The 13,074-nt window shown below is 38.5% G+C and overlaps 1 long non-coding RNA gene across 3 annotated transcripts; it reads right to left on the bottom strand.

The window, feature by feature from the left end:
* Positions 1–6,325: 6,325 nt before the first annotated feature.
* LOC113028393 (uncharacterized) lies at positions 6,326–10,496 on the bottom strand. 3 transcript variants are annotated; one of them, XR_003273228.1, is made up of 6 exons: positions 10,112–10,496; positions 9,363–9,505; positions 8,497–8,661; positions 7,711–8,422; positions 7,547–7,610; positions 6,326–6,744 (listed from the first exon to the last, which is right to left on the bottom strand). It is a non-coding gene; the product is annotated as an uncharacterized LOC113028393 (long non-coding RNA). The 3 variants fall into 3 exon arrangements; XR_003273227.1 differs by having other exon boundaries at positions 7,547–7,615; XR_003273226.1 differs by having other exon boundaries at positions 7,547–8,422.
* Between the last annotated feature and the right edge of the window lie 2,578 nt (positions 10,497–13,074).

Raw genomic sequence — 13,074 nt, forward strand, 5'->3', positions numbered from 1 at the left:
TCTTGTAGAAGTGGGTCAAACATGAAAGCAATGTTAGATCTTGAGTTGGAACCAGAGCTGGAACCAAACCTGGAGGGATGTTCGAGAGAAGTGCGGAAAAGCAGGAAAAAAGTCAATTTCCTGCTTTAATCGTTGATACCAGCAACCCCCTCCCTTTTCTTTCCTTTTTCTCTTTTAAAGATGCAATCTTAACTTGGGACTTGGGGAAAAAAAAGCAAACCAAAAAAAAAAAAAGCATCTTAATACTTCTACTGAAATCTCAGATACAGACCCTTTTAAAGATAAAGCGGCTTGGTCATCCAGCACAGGATGATGATTAAACTCCCAGGGTCTTGACATGGACACCACTGCCTGCAAGCTGTGTTTGCTTTTTCCACACTTTTAACAAGGTTACAAAACAAACACTTGGGTGATTTTGTGTCCCAGCTATTTGCACACCAGGGTACACTTTAAGTGCAGCAGTTCAACACCACAGTGCTGCTGCTTGTGTGAGAAAAAACCTGCTCCCATCAACAGAAAACGGAAAATGTATGAGTGTAATATGCATGCATACTAATGTATGCTTTGTGCAATCAGTACAAGTGGCAATGAGGAAATGGTTTGTTTTCTTTATGGTGGAACCGCAGACATATTATTTTGCTTCGAGCTCTTCCAGTATTTTGTGCAGTGATCAAAGAAAAACATGCATTATTACAGCAATAGTAATTCTCACTTAATTGTATCCTAAATGACAAGCTGAACATTTCCTTCAAGATGGCGGTATGGTCCTATTGTTCAGCTTGAATTTGTGAACGCTCCATCAGTCTGTCACTAAATATGAAAATCATCATTAACAGTAAGTATCTATCTATCCAGTGATGTGCGCAGTGAGAGAGAGCAGGGGGTAACTGTTTGTACTTATGCTCCAAGTGCCTCAGCCCAAGACTAATGTCTATAAACAGATTCTGGATAAGAAAAAAAAACACGAAATCTTTAAGCAAAGGACAAGATTTTTGGTACTTTATGGTTTCCATTTGTAGTTTTTGTAGTTCCATTTGCCAGTTAAATTTGAACATGCTCTGATTGCATTCATGTAATCATTCAAGTTTATAGCAAAACAAGGACCGTGTTTGCCAGAATGCTATTTCAAATCTTTCAGCTAATATAGACCAGCAGATGAAACTGAGGCATTTACCATGTACCAGGACTGGGGATTTAGGAAGGTAACTTACGACTTCATCCTGCATTTTTTACAGCTGGTGGTTCAAAACTCACCAGGGTACCTTGCTATAGTAACTTATCTAAGCTCCTCCAGGGCATGTTGTGTTGGAGAATATGTGCACAAATGAATATGCTACTGAGCAGTTCTCCAAAAAAGAGAACCCCATGGTCTTCATGCATGGGTAACAGGACTGAACTTTTACCTATAAGAAATCCAGATTTTAAGAAGGACATAATTAAGTTAATTCCTAGCTTCTTTCATGTTGACTGCAAGCAATGGGATGCAACTGGGCAAATACATTTATATGCTGACCCTCTAAGAAAATAAGCTGTCTTAGCTAGCTTAGTTTTTAAGATCTGCAGCAAAAGGATCAGACCATCTTGTTTCTTAATGTTAGAGCTGTGATAGTGATTGATAGGTATATTAACTTGCACAGGCTGCATTTTTATTGGCTTTCCCTCCTGGTTTCAAGGCATTTATGTATATAAGGCTTTTACAGTCTTACTGCCTGGCACGATAAGCATTTTCCTATCACACACTGCTCCTTTGGCTGCAGTACTACTGTGACTTTGAGGATGTATTTAGGTTAGGGAAGAAACGATATTCTATGTGTGTTGAATTTGTGTCACAGGACCCAGATTCACTGACTGACTGATTGTGTACCCCACTTGTTTGTCCTCTGCTCAGTCCAGCTACATGTCTGTTTAGTGCAATTGTGTTGGACTGCTGATCTTTTTGGCGAGAATTCAAAAATTCTATAAGTTATTACAGTTCAAATACTACAATATTCCACATTTCATTAATGGCTGTATGTCAAATTATGGTTGAATTTCAACACCAGCCACCAGCTAGTTATCTTAACATAATGAAAAGTTATATTGAAAACATCGGCAAAACCACACCAGGTTTAAATTTGAGTAGCATAGCTTTGGCAGAGCTGCACTGTGTCCAGTCTTTATTTTGTTTAGATTCCTCCCAAAATGTTTTCTCTGACCACTTGCAGCTGTGCTCTGTAATGATTTGATTCCAACATGTACGTCAAGCTTGTGCAGAGTACACACATTGACTTGTATCAGAATGACCAGACCTTCATGTTCACCTTCTAATTTCAGGAGTCTCATGGTTTGAGAATGTGTAGCTTCCCTGCTTAAAGTGAAACCAGCTGGAAGTGAATGATCACTGCTGTTTGAAGTATTCCATTCAACGTGGGAGCAATAAATATATATTTTTTATCTCATATTCCATAATCTTCAACAGCATGAAAACTAAAAGAAAAGGGAATACGTTTCCTGAGATACTGTCAACTTGTTGACCCGTACACGCAAAGTAGTAAGGTCTTTCACAATACATTGTTTACCAATTTTACAAATTGCTTGAAAGTTTAGAACAATAATTCAGAGACAGACCACAGGATGAGATGGGAAATAGGAGCTTAAAATATTTGTTAGTCCACACATTAGTTTAGCAGTCACCGAAACATGACAATCAATAAATAGACTCCCACTTTTGTAATTTTTCCGTCAATGAAGCAGCACAGTAATAAAACAGAATATATTGCATTCATTAAGAGTTGACATGTAATGAGGGTCCCAATCTAAGAGCAGCTCCTATAATTAGTTTGGTCTAAAAAGCTAAAGTGAAGTCTGGTCTGTTCTGTCTGTTATGCCCCAAAAAAATTCAGTTTCTGATTTTCTCTACTGGCTGAGTGAGGCCAAAAGATAGTTTACTCAAAACTGTGGAAGTGGAGTCATGCTAAGTCAGGAGTCAGGAGATCAGGTAGACGGGGGCCAGACATTAGAGCCTGAAGGTTAAAGGTCACAAGGAGGAAATGCCAGCTATTAAATAGCCCGAGCAGGGGCAAGTTAATGACACCCAATGTCTGTTGTGGACAAAATTTATTGAATAACCTAGGTCTGAAGTTGTGGGATTTGTTATCTCATTTGGTTTCATTCTGTTTAAGTTCTCACTTTATTCTTTTCCCCCCTTATCAGAGAACTCTAGGTCATTTGTTACTTTAATGAACTGCCTAATCTTGAATCTGTCTAAACCTACTGAACTGGCTCCAACTAGGAAACCAGTAAGGATCTGTGATTTGCTAAAGAATGTTTCTCTCTCTCTCCCCGTGTGTGTGTTTCAGTTCTTTCTACTCTGGATGGCAGGTGCCTGCTTAGGCTCCTCAAAAGCTGCAGTGTCTTCCTCTGACCTTTTACTTTCTGCTCTGATGTCTGACCTTCCTCCACCTCATCCCTTGCTAGCAGTAAGACTGACCCCCGTTCCACACTGAGTAAAATTCTTTCTACCTCATCCTGCCATCTGCTTTATGGAGTATAGACACTGGTTGAAAATGTGAGGTAGGAAGTGCTGCTGTCCGGGAAACAAAGGACACCGAGTAGAAGTTTTGTTTTGGAAGTTTTTGGTAACATTACTGTGCATTTTTGAAACTGTACTAAATCAAAGTCAAGACTCTCAGATTGAAGAAACAATTTGAGTTTAATTGAATGACTTTATAAATATAGCATCCTGGTTGTAATTACCTGGTTTTAAACAAGTCCTTATTTTAAAACTACCAGCAAAAACAGTTAAAATTACAATTTTGGCTTCAGTATTTTACTGTGGGGGAAGTTGAACCAAGCTGTCCTTGTCTGCAGTTAATGTTCTACACACAATAGGAGTCTGTAATGTTTTAGTTCATGAATCATTTTGTTGGGGATTTTGGAGGTTAATGGGGCACATTAACCATTTTTGTTTACAAAAAAGTTTGTTTTTTTTTAAAAATGGTTAAAGTGCCCCACTTCAATAAAACCATCAAAGATGACTCCTAGCACTTCTAGTGATGTCAGCTTTAAGTCAAGATATATCGTCTGTCCTGTTTGATACAACAAAACTGCAGTCAATATTATAATACAACAGGAAATGAGCTATTCTCTTTGTGGCTGGTTTGCATTTTTTATTACAGTGGCAGTCTAAATTCACTGATATAAAACAGTTGTGGTTTCTTAGCATCAGATTCAACATACTTGATCATACTTATTTTAAAAGGACATCTGTAGCAGTTAAAGGTCTTAACTTGGTTATTCCAAGTCATTTTACTTCAGTGAGGCAAGAGCTGGAATGAATTTCCCATAAAACATCGTGCCCTCCCTTTGACACATCTTAATATCAAGGTCCTCTGATTTCAGAGTGTCACACCTATTCCTCATTATGTGTTAAATTGAACCCAGATATAAGCACTCTCTGGGAATGCCAGTAAGTCCACTCCTTTATGTCCTCTGACACTGGGTGTAGAAAGTAATTTAATATAGTGTTACATCCCCACATGAAAGCTAGGCGAAGAGGGTGGGGGACAGTAACAGTTTGATCCGGGTTGAAATGAAAAGAACGCCAGGAAGAGGTATTTAACACAAAATATATTTTTATTATAATCAATTAACTCAATATTCATATAAACAGTAACAACAAAAAGAGACAGCAACGCTGCTTTAATGATAAATCAGACAGGCCAACCCAAAGAGATGGTGACCACTTCAACAAAGAAAAATATAAGGCTTCAACAGAAAAAGACAGCAACGCCGCTATTAGCAATAACTAGGCAGGCCAAACAAAATAATGGAGGCCACAGACACTTAGGGAAAACCACTGCTCAGTTAAGAGCTACTCACAAAGAGCCACACATGGTGGGACTGGTCACACGCAGCAGGCCTTTTCCACACCTAGACCAGTATCACACACTGACCAGCACAGAGGAAAACCACCAGAAACCTCTCCCCACTGCTCCTACCACTCCACACTGTAGGCAGGCCACTCACACACCTGGCACCTGGCACTCAACACAGCAACACCAGAGAACACCACCCTCCCACATCCAGCCCATCCCCAGCTTATATAACCTCAGAGAGGTGATTGCTGACTGGGCCCAGGTGGTAAATGAGGCTGATGAGCAGCAGCTGTGCCCTGGGGAGAGAAAAGAGCAAGAGAGAGACAGAGGGGTGGAGCAAGAGAAGAGGCGAAGAAAAACACCACGCCCACACAAGGGCAGTATCAGGAGGCCCAGCTACACTGAGAAAAATAAAGGTGCCAACTGGAACCAAAAGTGGTTCTTTAGACTGATGCCATAGAGCACAGGTGTCAAACTCTGGCCCGCGGGCCAAATTTGGCCCGCAGCCTAATTATATTTGGCCGCGAAGCCATACCAAATTATTATTAGAGCTGGCCTACTGGTATTATACAGCTAATATATATATTGTTTAGTATTAAGCTTTGCTTGTTCCATATTCAGTTTTTCAGCAAAACTTGTTTGAGTCCATAAGAAAAGATTCATTCTTATATCTGGAGGAAGATTTTTTTTTTTTAATAAATATTAACGTTAGCCCGCGACTTTGTTCCAGTTTTGAATTTTGGCCCACTGTGTATTTGAGTTTGACACCCCTGCCATAGAGGAACCTTTTTTGGTGCCACAAAGAACCTTTCAAACAATGGTTCTTTGAAGAACCTTTCAAACAATGGTTCTTTGAAGAACCATTTCTTTCAGTGGTTCACTGAAGAACCATTAAAGGTGCCCCAAAGAACCAACAAGAAATGGTTCTTTGGGGCACCTTTAATGGTTTTTCAAAGGACCTTTTTAAAAATGGTTCTTTAAAGAACCTTTTTTGAGTGGTTCTTTAAAAAACCATTTTAAATCTTTCAAAATAAAATGCATCATAAATTGAATTTGAGCAGGGTAAAATAAATACGAGCACAGCATAGACATATATTAATGGTTTGTCATTTTGTAGTTACCAAAAGACAAAAAGGCATTTTAACCCTCAGCACAACATCACTACTAATACATGTCACATATTAGTGTTTTAAACAGTAATAATTAAATATATTTGCTATACTATAAATAAATATAAATACTATAGCTACAGATAACACAACAATACATGTATTGTTTAATTAATAAAACATCAGAAAGTGATAAAACACATTAGAAATAGCAATATGTAGCACTTACGTGGAGTTACATAAAGTACCAATGGATAATTACCAAAGTAATAAGCAATTTGGGCTAGTGTCAGAAGACTGAGAACGACTCTTAGAGCTCTGGTACACGAATGGCAGAGAAACCAGACAAACACAGTTATGTGGCTTTAAAAGTACTTTAGTGATGTTAAGCCTTGTAAAAGAAATTTGTAAACAACACAGTATTACAACAGGTTTTAACAGAATGTCAAGTATAAAAATTTCCCCCAAAGTAGCAAAAAAAAAATAGAATTAAATAAAATTGTGCACAAGTAAAAGAATTAGTCTTTTTTAAGTCCAAATGGTACCGGTGGGGCCCATAGAATTCGTCTGACAAGGAGTGTGTGTGTGTGATTGTCTGTCCTACCGTACTACTTGTACAGTAGAGGATTGTAGTCCATCAATGTGCAAATGATCGTGCGTGTATATGTATATCGCCTCCTAGGATCTTGGGTTGGCTCGCCATCCAGTGAACACTGGAACACTCTGGGTTCTGGAATCGCTGACCTGGTCTTTGGATTCGTCCCATATAAAAACCTGACCTATAAACAATGGCCAAATATATGTCACGTGCCCTTTAAGGATAACTCTCACAAATTAAACTAAAGTAGTGTCACAGTGCAGTAACTACTATTCAGATCAGCTATCATCAATTCAATCATCATCAGTTCAGTCATGTTGTACAACATTAAAATATCAAGTTTCAAAGGTCAAAGTATCAATATCCAAAATTTCACAGTATCAAGGTTCAATTATTTGTAACCTGCAGTAACATTAAAGATTATCTACAAGGTTGCAAACATGCAGGAATTATAGTCACCATATAATTCACTTTCATTGTAAACATTAATTACATCGATCAAAATAAACTCACTGTACATATATATCTAATCACAAATAAATAAGTATATTACCCCTTTTAAGAAATGGAATAATATGCAAATGCTTATCAGAAATTGAACAAAGTGCAAATAATCAATTTCAATAACACGTAAACACAAGGACTCAGTCCACAAATAGGAGTATTAAAATAGACGTGCTTAATCCCGCTTGTACCATAGGCCTACCAGTACAAGTGGAAATACACTAAAAATTACCTCCAAGTGTTCAATACTGAGTATTGTAAAACTGATTGACATCAAAATTTAAACAGGAAGCAGGATAAAGTCTGATTACAATTATCTCTCATAAAGTTATTTTTAGCTGCTTTAACCATTTACAGCTTTTCACATGTTAATGACTTAGTTAACGATCTAACTAGCATAACAACAGCGTTTCAGAGACATGCAACAACTGTACCCACACTCCGCACATCACGTGTCTGATTAGCCACATTTAGCTTACCGCCGTCGAGTGGATGCTCAGCATTTACATGGAGCCACAGCTCAGTAAACCCTCCGGTTTCGCTCTGCCCTTGACAACAACAAGTGCAAATACATAATTTGTGAAAAATATCAGTTTAGATGGTATTTCTTTTAACTCGTTAGAGGTTAATTTCTCCAGCTTACCGATAACAAAAGTTTTAGTCCGTCTGCTCTGTTCGGCTGTAGAAGCAAGAGACTGAAAACTTGGGAGCTGGTACTAAGGAGGGACAAGAGCTGCCTAGAGCTTCACCGATTGGCTGACATGTGAGGAGTGGAGTAAAACAATAGGCTCTCATCAGAGCTCATCAACCCTCTGAGAAACTTAACCCTTGTTTGACCAGAGCATATCATATATAATCTGCATCCCTTCTATGTTTAAATAATTATTTTGATCTCATTTCACTTTCATTAACCGGGACAGTAAGAACAGAACAATGAACATTAAATGTTTTAATTTTTCTTCTCTTTCTGTTTGAGATGATTTTAGGAACTGGGTTACAAATAGCTTCATAACAGACCAATAAATCAACACATTTTCATCAGCAGATGTTTGCATGTTCAGTAAAAACATTTCAACAAGTTTATGATTAAAATGATCAATGAACTACAGCCTTACGCTATGTAATGGACGTTTCATGTTGTACTCATTGTCCTTTGTTAGTCCAGTTTAGGACAATGTCTCTGATGTATGTATCATATCAAATATATGTCATATCAAAACAAGCCCACACCTGCAGTTGTTTCAGTTTTTCACTGGTGTTTCCTGTCAGCTGGTCAACCTCACATCCATATCAGCCAACCAAACGACAAGTTCCTCCCTTTGTGCTTCAAACCCCTCCCACTCTGAGACAAGGAGCTGAAAGAGAGAGAAAAGAGTCAATTATAAAGAAGAGAGAAAAGTGAAACCCTCAGAAGGTCTGACTCGCATACCTGCAGTTGACCTGTGATGGACTCCAGTTTGGCGTTCACGTCATCCCTCGTCGATGCCAACAGCCGAGTCTGCAGGGTGCCCTGAAAGAGCTGAGTTAATGTTCGACTCCTCCTGGTCAGGCTCTCCAGCTGGATGAGCAGAGGTCTCCCCTCTCGCCGCCGCCTCTGAACACAGAAACACAAATTGCATCTGAAGCAGGAGGAGCAGATTTTTTTTGCTATTCTTTTCTAAATCCAGGCTTGATCACGTGGAGGTATTTGGAAAACTTTTTTGGCCAGTGGACGACTGTTGTCTTGCAGAAAGTCAAATCAAACATATGCGATACACAATCAATTCACAAGAACACATTATAAAAAATAAATCCAGTTCTTGCCTGATTTCAAGTGAAATCTGCATCAAATCAGGGTGACAGAAGTAAAACAAGTGCACAAAGCCTCACTTTGTACAAGCCTGCTATTACAGTTCTCCTCTATGCAGACGACTTTCCTGTTTTCAAGGCACAACTTGGATCTGCTGTACGAATCTTATGGATACACACTAAATGAAACAATAGTGTGCATGACTCCAGATTCTGATCCCTCATCCTAATATGGTCCCAACATAGCAACAGCAATAAAGCAAATGTTGAGGCTTCAAAATACAAAGTCCATAAACCAATGGCTGACATGGGTTTTATCATAAGGGTGATAAATATACAGATTTCAGTCTGTCTTAGAGATTTGATGTTCATTTACCTGCAGATGCACTATACGTGCCTGCTCCATGGTTTTTCACAACATTTTGCACATCACTATTTAATACAGGAAGTAGGTGAACTAAAACAAGTCATCTTTCTTTGTGAGAGGACCATATTAATGAAACAAACCTCAATGACATCATAGGGATCCCTAAAGATGCTCCTGCTGCTTCTCTTCCTCCTCATCCTAAGCTTCCTTCTCCTTGTCCTCGCCTTCCATCCAATTGTAATTCAACCTAATTGTGTTTCTCCTCTTCCTCATTTTGTTGGAGCTGTGAACACAATGTGAATCTGGATTAATTTGTGCAAACAAGAAAAATCTACAGCTTTTTGGTCAGAGGTGCTCTTGTGTCACATTTCTATTCATTTCTATATAATTCGATTAGACAATAAAGAGTTATCTAATCTAATTATTCATTCAAAACTCTTATGCATAGCAGTATTTTATACAGCTCATACAGAATTCAAAGTACAGGTTCATGTGAGTATTTAGTGTACGGCTCAGATCTACAGAATTTCAGAGTTTCTAGAGCAGACACAGAGCTCACGCCACAACAGGCTTCAGGCGCCATTTTAGTGACTTTAACAATATATTAAATTTTAATTTCGGTCTAGCTGACATTAAGTTATGTACGCAGCACGCAATTGAACCACATATTTTAGAAGCCAAAGGTTCAAATTAGCTGGGAGCACCTTCACTTAATTATAACAGTGGTTTTGTTAGGAAAACAGTTTCTGTATACCAGATACTAAATTGCGCTGACCTCAACGGCTAACTTATCTAGCTAATCGCTACTGTTAGCACAACATTAACAGCAAGCTACAATGACGAGTAACAAAAACAAAACAGTAATAAGGTTTTAATGAAAATGTTTTACCTTTTCTAACAGTCCCAGAATCCACAGCTTCAAAGTCCAGCAGGTACTGAAGACTGTTATCCGTTTCGCTGTCACCGTCCGTGAGTTTTTTTCCCCCAAAAGGTCAAGGCCCGCCGCTCGCACACTCTGTCTGCGCATGCGCATCCCAACGACTGACCCCCTCCGTCCGCTCCCGGGAGGTTATAGTATGACGTGTTCTGACGTCACTCTCCCTGTCATTTATTTGGCTCGAAACACATATTAACAAATTGCTCAGTGATGAACAACTACTCAGATCATTTACCTAAGCTGTGCTTTGTCAAAACGAAGTGTGTGTTCATTACACTGACATTCTGTTCTGCAATTGTTATTTACTTGTATTTTATAATTTGACTTTACATACTGCTGGGTGGTTTGTAAAGTTTACAATAACTAGTATTATCATTATGCTATATTTTCAAAAATATATAATAATCTCAAAAATAATGCCTTGGAGTAGAAAATAGTAATGCTTTATTAAAATTTAAAACTAAAGTACAGTATTTGAATGTGTGTATTGTGTCTACTGTTTGTTAACTCACCATATTTATAATGTGTTTGTGGGGTTAGGGGTGTGTGTGTGTGTGTGTGTGGGGGGGGGGGGGGGGGGGGTGTTAGGGTCTTTAGGCTTTGGCCCCCACCCCTGCCACCAGTATATTTTTAAGCAAATATTTCTAACTTTTATTTGAATATTCAGTTTCCTACCATCTTCTCTTAAAGGGTAATTGCCAGGTAATCCGCCCTCCCCCTTCCCACACACATGCACGCAAAGAAAACACACAGTATAATTCACAGCCTCGTTATAGTGAGTAAATATTTATGCCATTTACACCATCAAACTTAGATTGCTAAGGATGAAGAACCTTTTGTTCTTTAAAGAACCATTTGTAATAGCTGAAGAACCATCCACAAAATAAAATGGTTCTTCAGATGTCTTCATGGTTCTTTAAAGAACCATGAAGACATCTGAAGAACCATTTAAGAACCATAATTTTTCTGAGTGTAGGGTCGTAACACATAGTTTACTTTAGTTACGTTTTTCAAACAATTTTAAAGTTTTAACACAAATGATGACGATGTGATTGATGACAGGGTTTTACAGAAATTTAGAATAAACATTTTAGAGATTGTAGCTGTTTTTTTATACATGATCTTCCATTTTCAGAGACTCAAAAGTAATTTGACAAATTACTCGCCTCACCTGATTGACAACTCCCCTCATTATTTAGTGATAAATAAAGTGTTAAAGTTTGAATGTATGGTAGCTGTTCACTGGAACTGTCAATATGTCCAAAGACACGCAAGTTTTGATGAAAGTGAAGAAAGTGATAGCAATCTGGTGACAGCAACAGAAATCTGGTTCCTTATGTTACATTGAAAAGAAGGAATGCACTTTGTAGCTCAGAAGCACCAGAAGGCTTAGAGGAGCACAGAAGGCAGCTAAAGTAGGTGATCACAGAATTCTGTCCACAAATTCATTCAAGTCCAGGAAAATTACTTGGGACAGTGCTTCAAAGTTCAAATAGATTGTGACCCAAAGTAACCCAAGAGTTTCTCAAAGCAAAGGAATTGTATATTCTTCAATGGCCAAGTCAGTCACCTGATCTCAGTGCAACAGAGCATAGTTTTCAGTTACTCAAGACAAAGCTGAAGGTAGAGAGACCCACAAACTAGTAGAAAGTGAAGGTGGCTGTAGTGAAAGTCTGGCAGAGATTTTCGTGGCAGCAAACCAGTGATGTCAACTGGTTCTTGACCTCAGGCAGTCACTGACAGCAAACGATTTTTATCCAAGTATTAAAAACAATCCTTGTATTTAAAGTCATGCTAGTTTGTAGGGGGTATCTCAGAGATGGAAAAATAACATTCAATATAAGACTGATGGGATGTAAATACGATGGACAATGAAGGAAGTGGAAAGCATTCCGAAGTGGCACCAAGAAAACAACACAACAAGAAATGTGCATGGAATAGATGGAAAAGAAATGTAAACTGCAGCCTGTTTGTATGTTTGTTGGTTTGTAATTTTCTTTACTGTTTTTTTTCTTTTAATGTTAACTAAAAGTAATTTTAAGAAATTTAAAGTTGGAAATAAAAAAATCATGCTAGTTTATCCACTTACTTTGAGGCTTTGTATAAAAATAGCTGACGAAGCTAATGTAATTATATTTATTACAGTTTTTCTCAGTCACTTTGGTGCGTTTCTCAGATCAGAATTGAAATTCTCATAACTATTAGTTCAACCTCCACAACACTCAGTCATTTGTGCACATCATAGTAGCAATTTCTCCCCTCTCTGAACAAACTGCAAATGATTTTGGACATGAATCAGTTGTTTCCATACATTTCCCTGCTGCTTTCTGACATTTCCATTTGCTTATGTCATGTCAGTCAAAAGTAATCATACCTATGGATGCTGAATAGTCGTTCCCAAAAAAACTAATAGTCATACATCCATTGCTTGAGTCATCACACACAAAATTGTTGAACTAGTTATCACATGCCAAATATTGGCCATCTGTCAAGCAAATCCTATACCTTTCTGTATCATTTTCCCTGGAAATGTCTCCGAAATTGAACAATTGATCTCGGGTGAATTACAGCTGTCACTCATGAGGAGGCGTGTGAAAGTTTAGTTGTAACCAATGACAAACAACTTGTTCACTGTCAATTATGGATGAATCCTGTGAATCCCCAATTGGCAAGCATATATAAACTGCGCAGGAGCTAGTGTGTACCATTTCTACACTTCTGTGACACAAAATGGAAGGTCAGCACCGTGGAAGAGGGGTGAGGATGCGGGGAGGAAGGGGAAGGGGAAGAGGGAGAAGAGGCAGATATAGGCGGATTCCTAATGAAATAAGGGCTACAATTGTGGACCATGTTGTCAATCACGGCCTCACCATGGAGGAGGCTGGTCGAAGGGTGCAACCCAATATTGGAAGAAC

Source organism: Astatotilapia calliptera, chromosome 8, assembly GCF_900246225.1.
Source record: "Astatotilapia calliptera chromosome 8, fAstCal1.2, whole genome shotgun sequence".
Classification (NCBI taxonomy): domain Eukaryota; kingdom Metazoa; phylum Chordata; class Actinopteri; order Cichliformes; family Cichlidae; genus Astatotilapia; species Astatotilapia calliptera.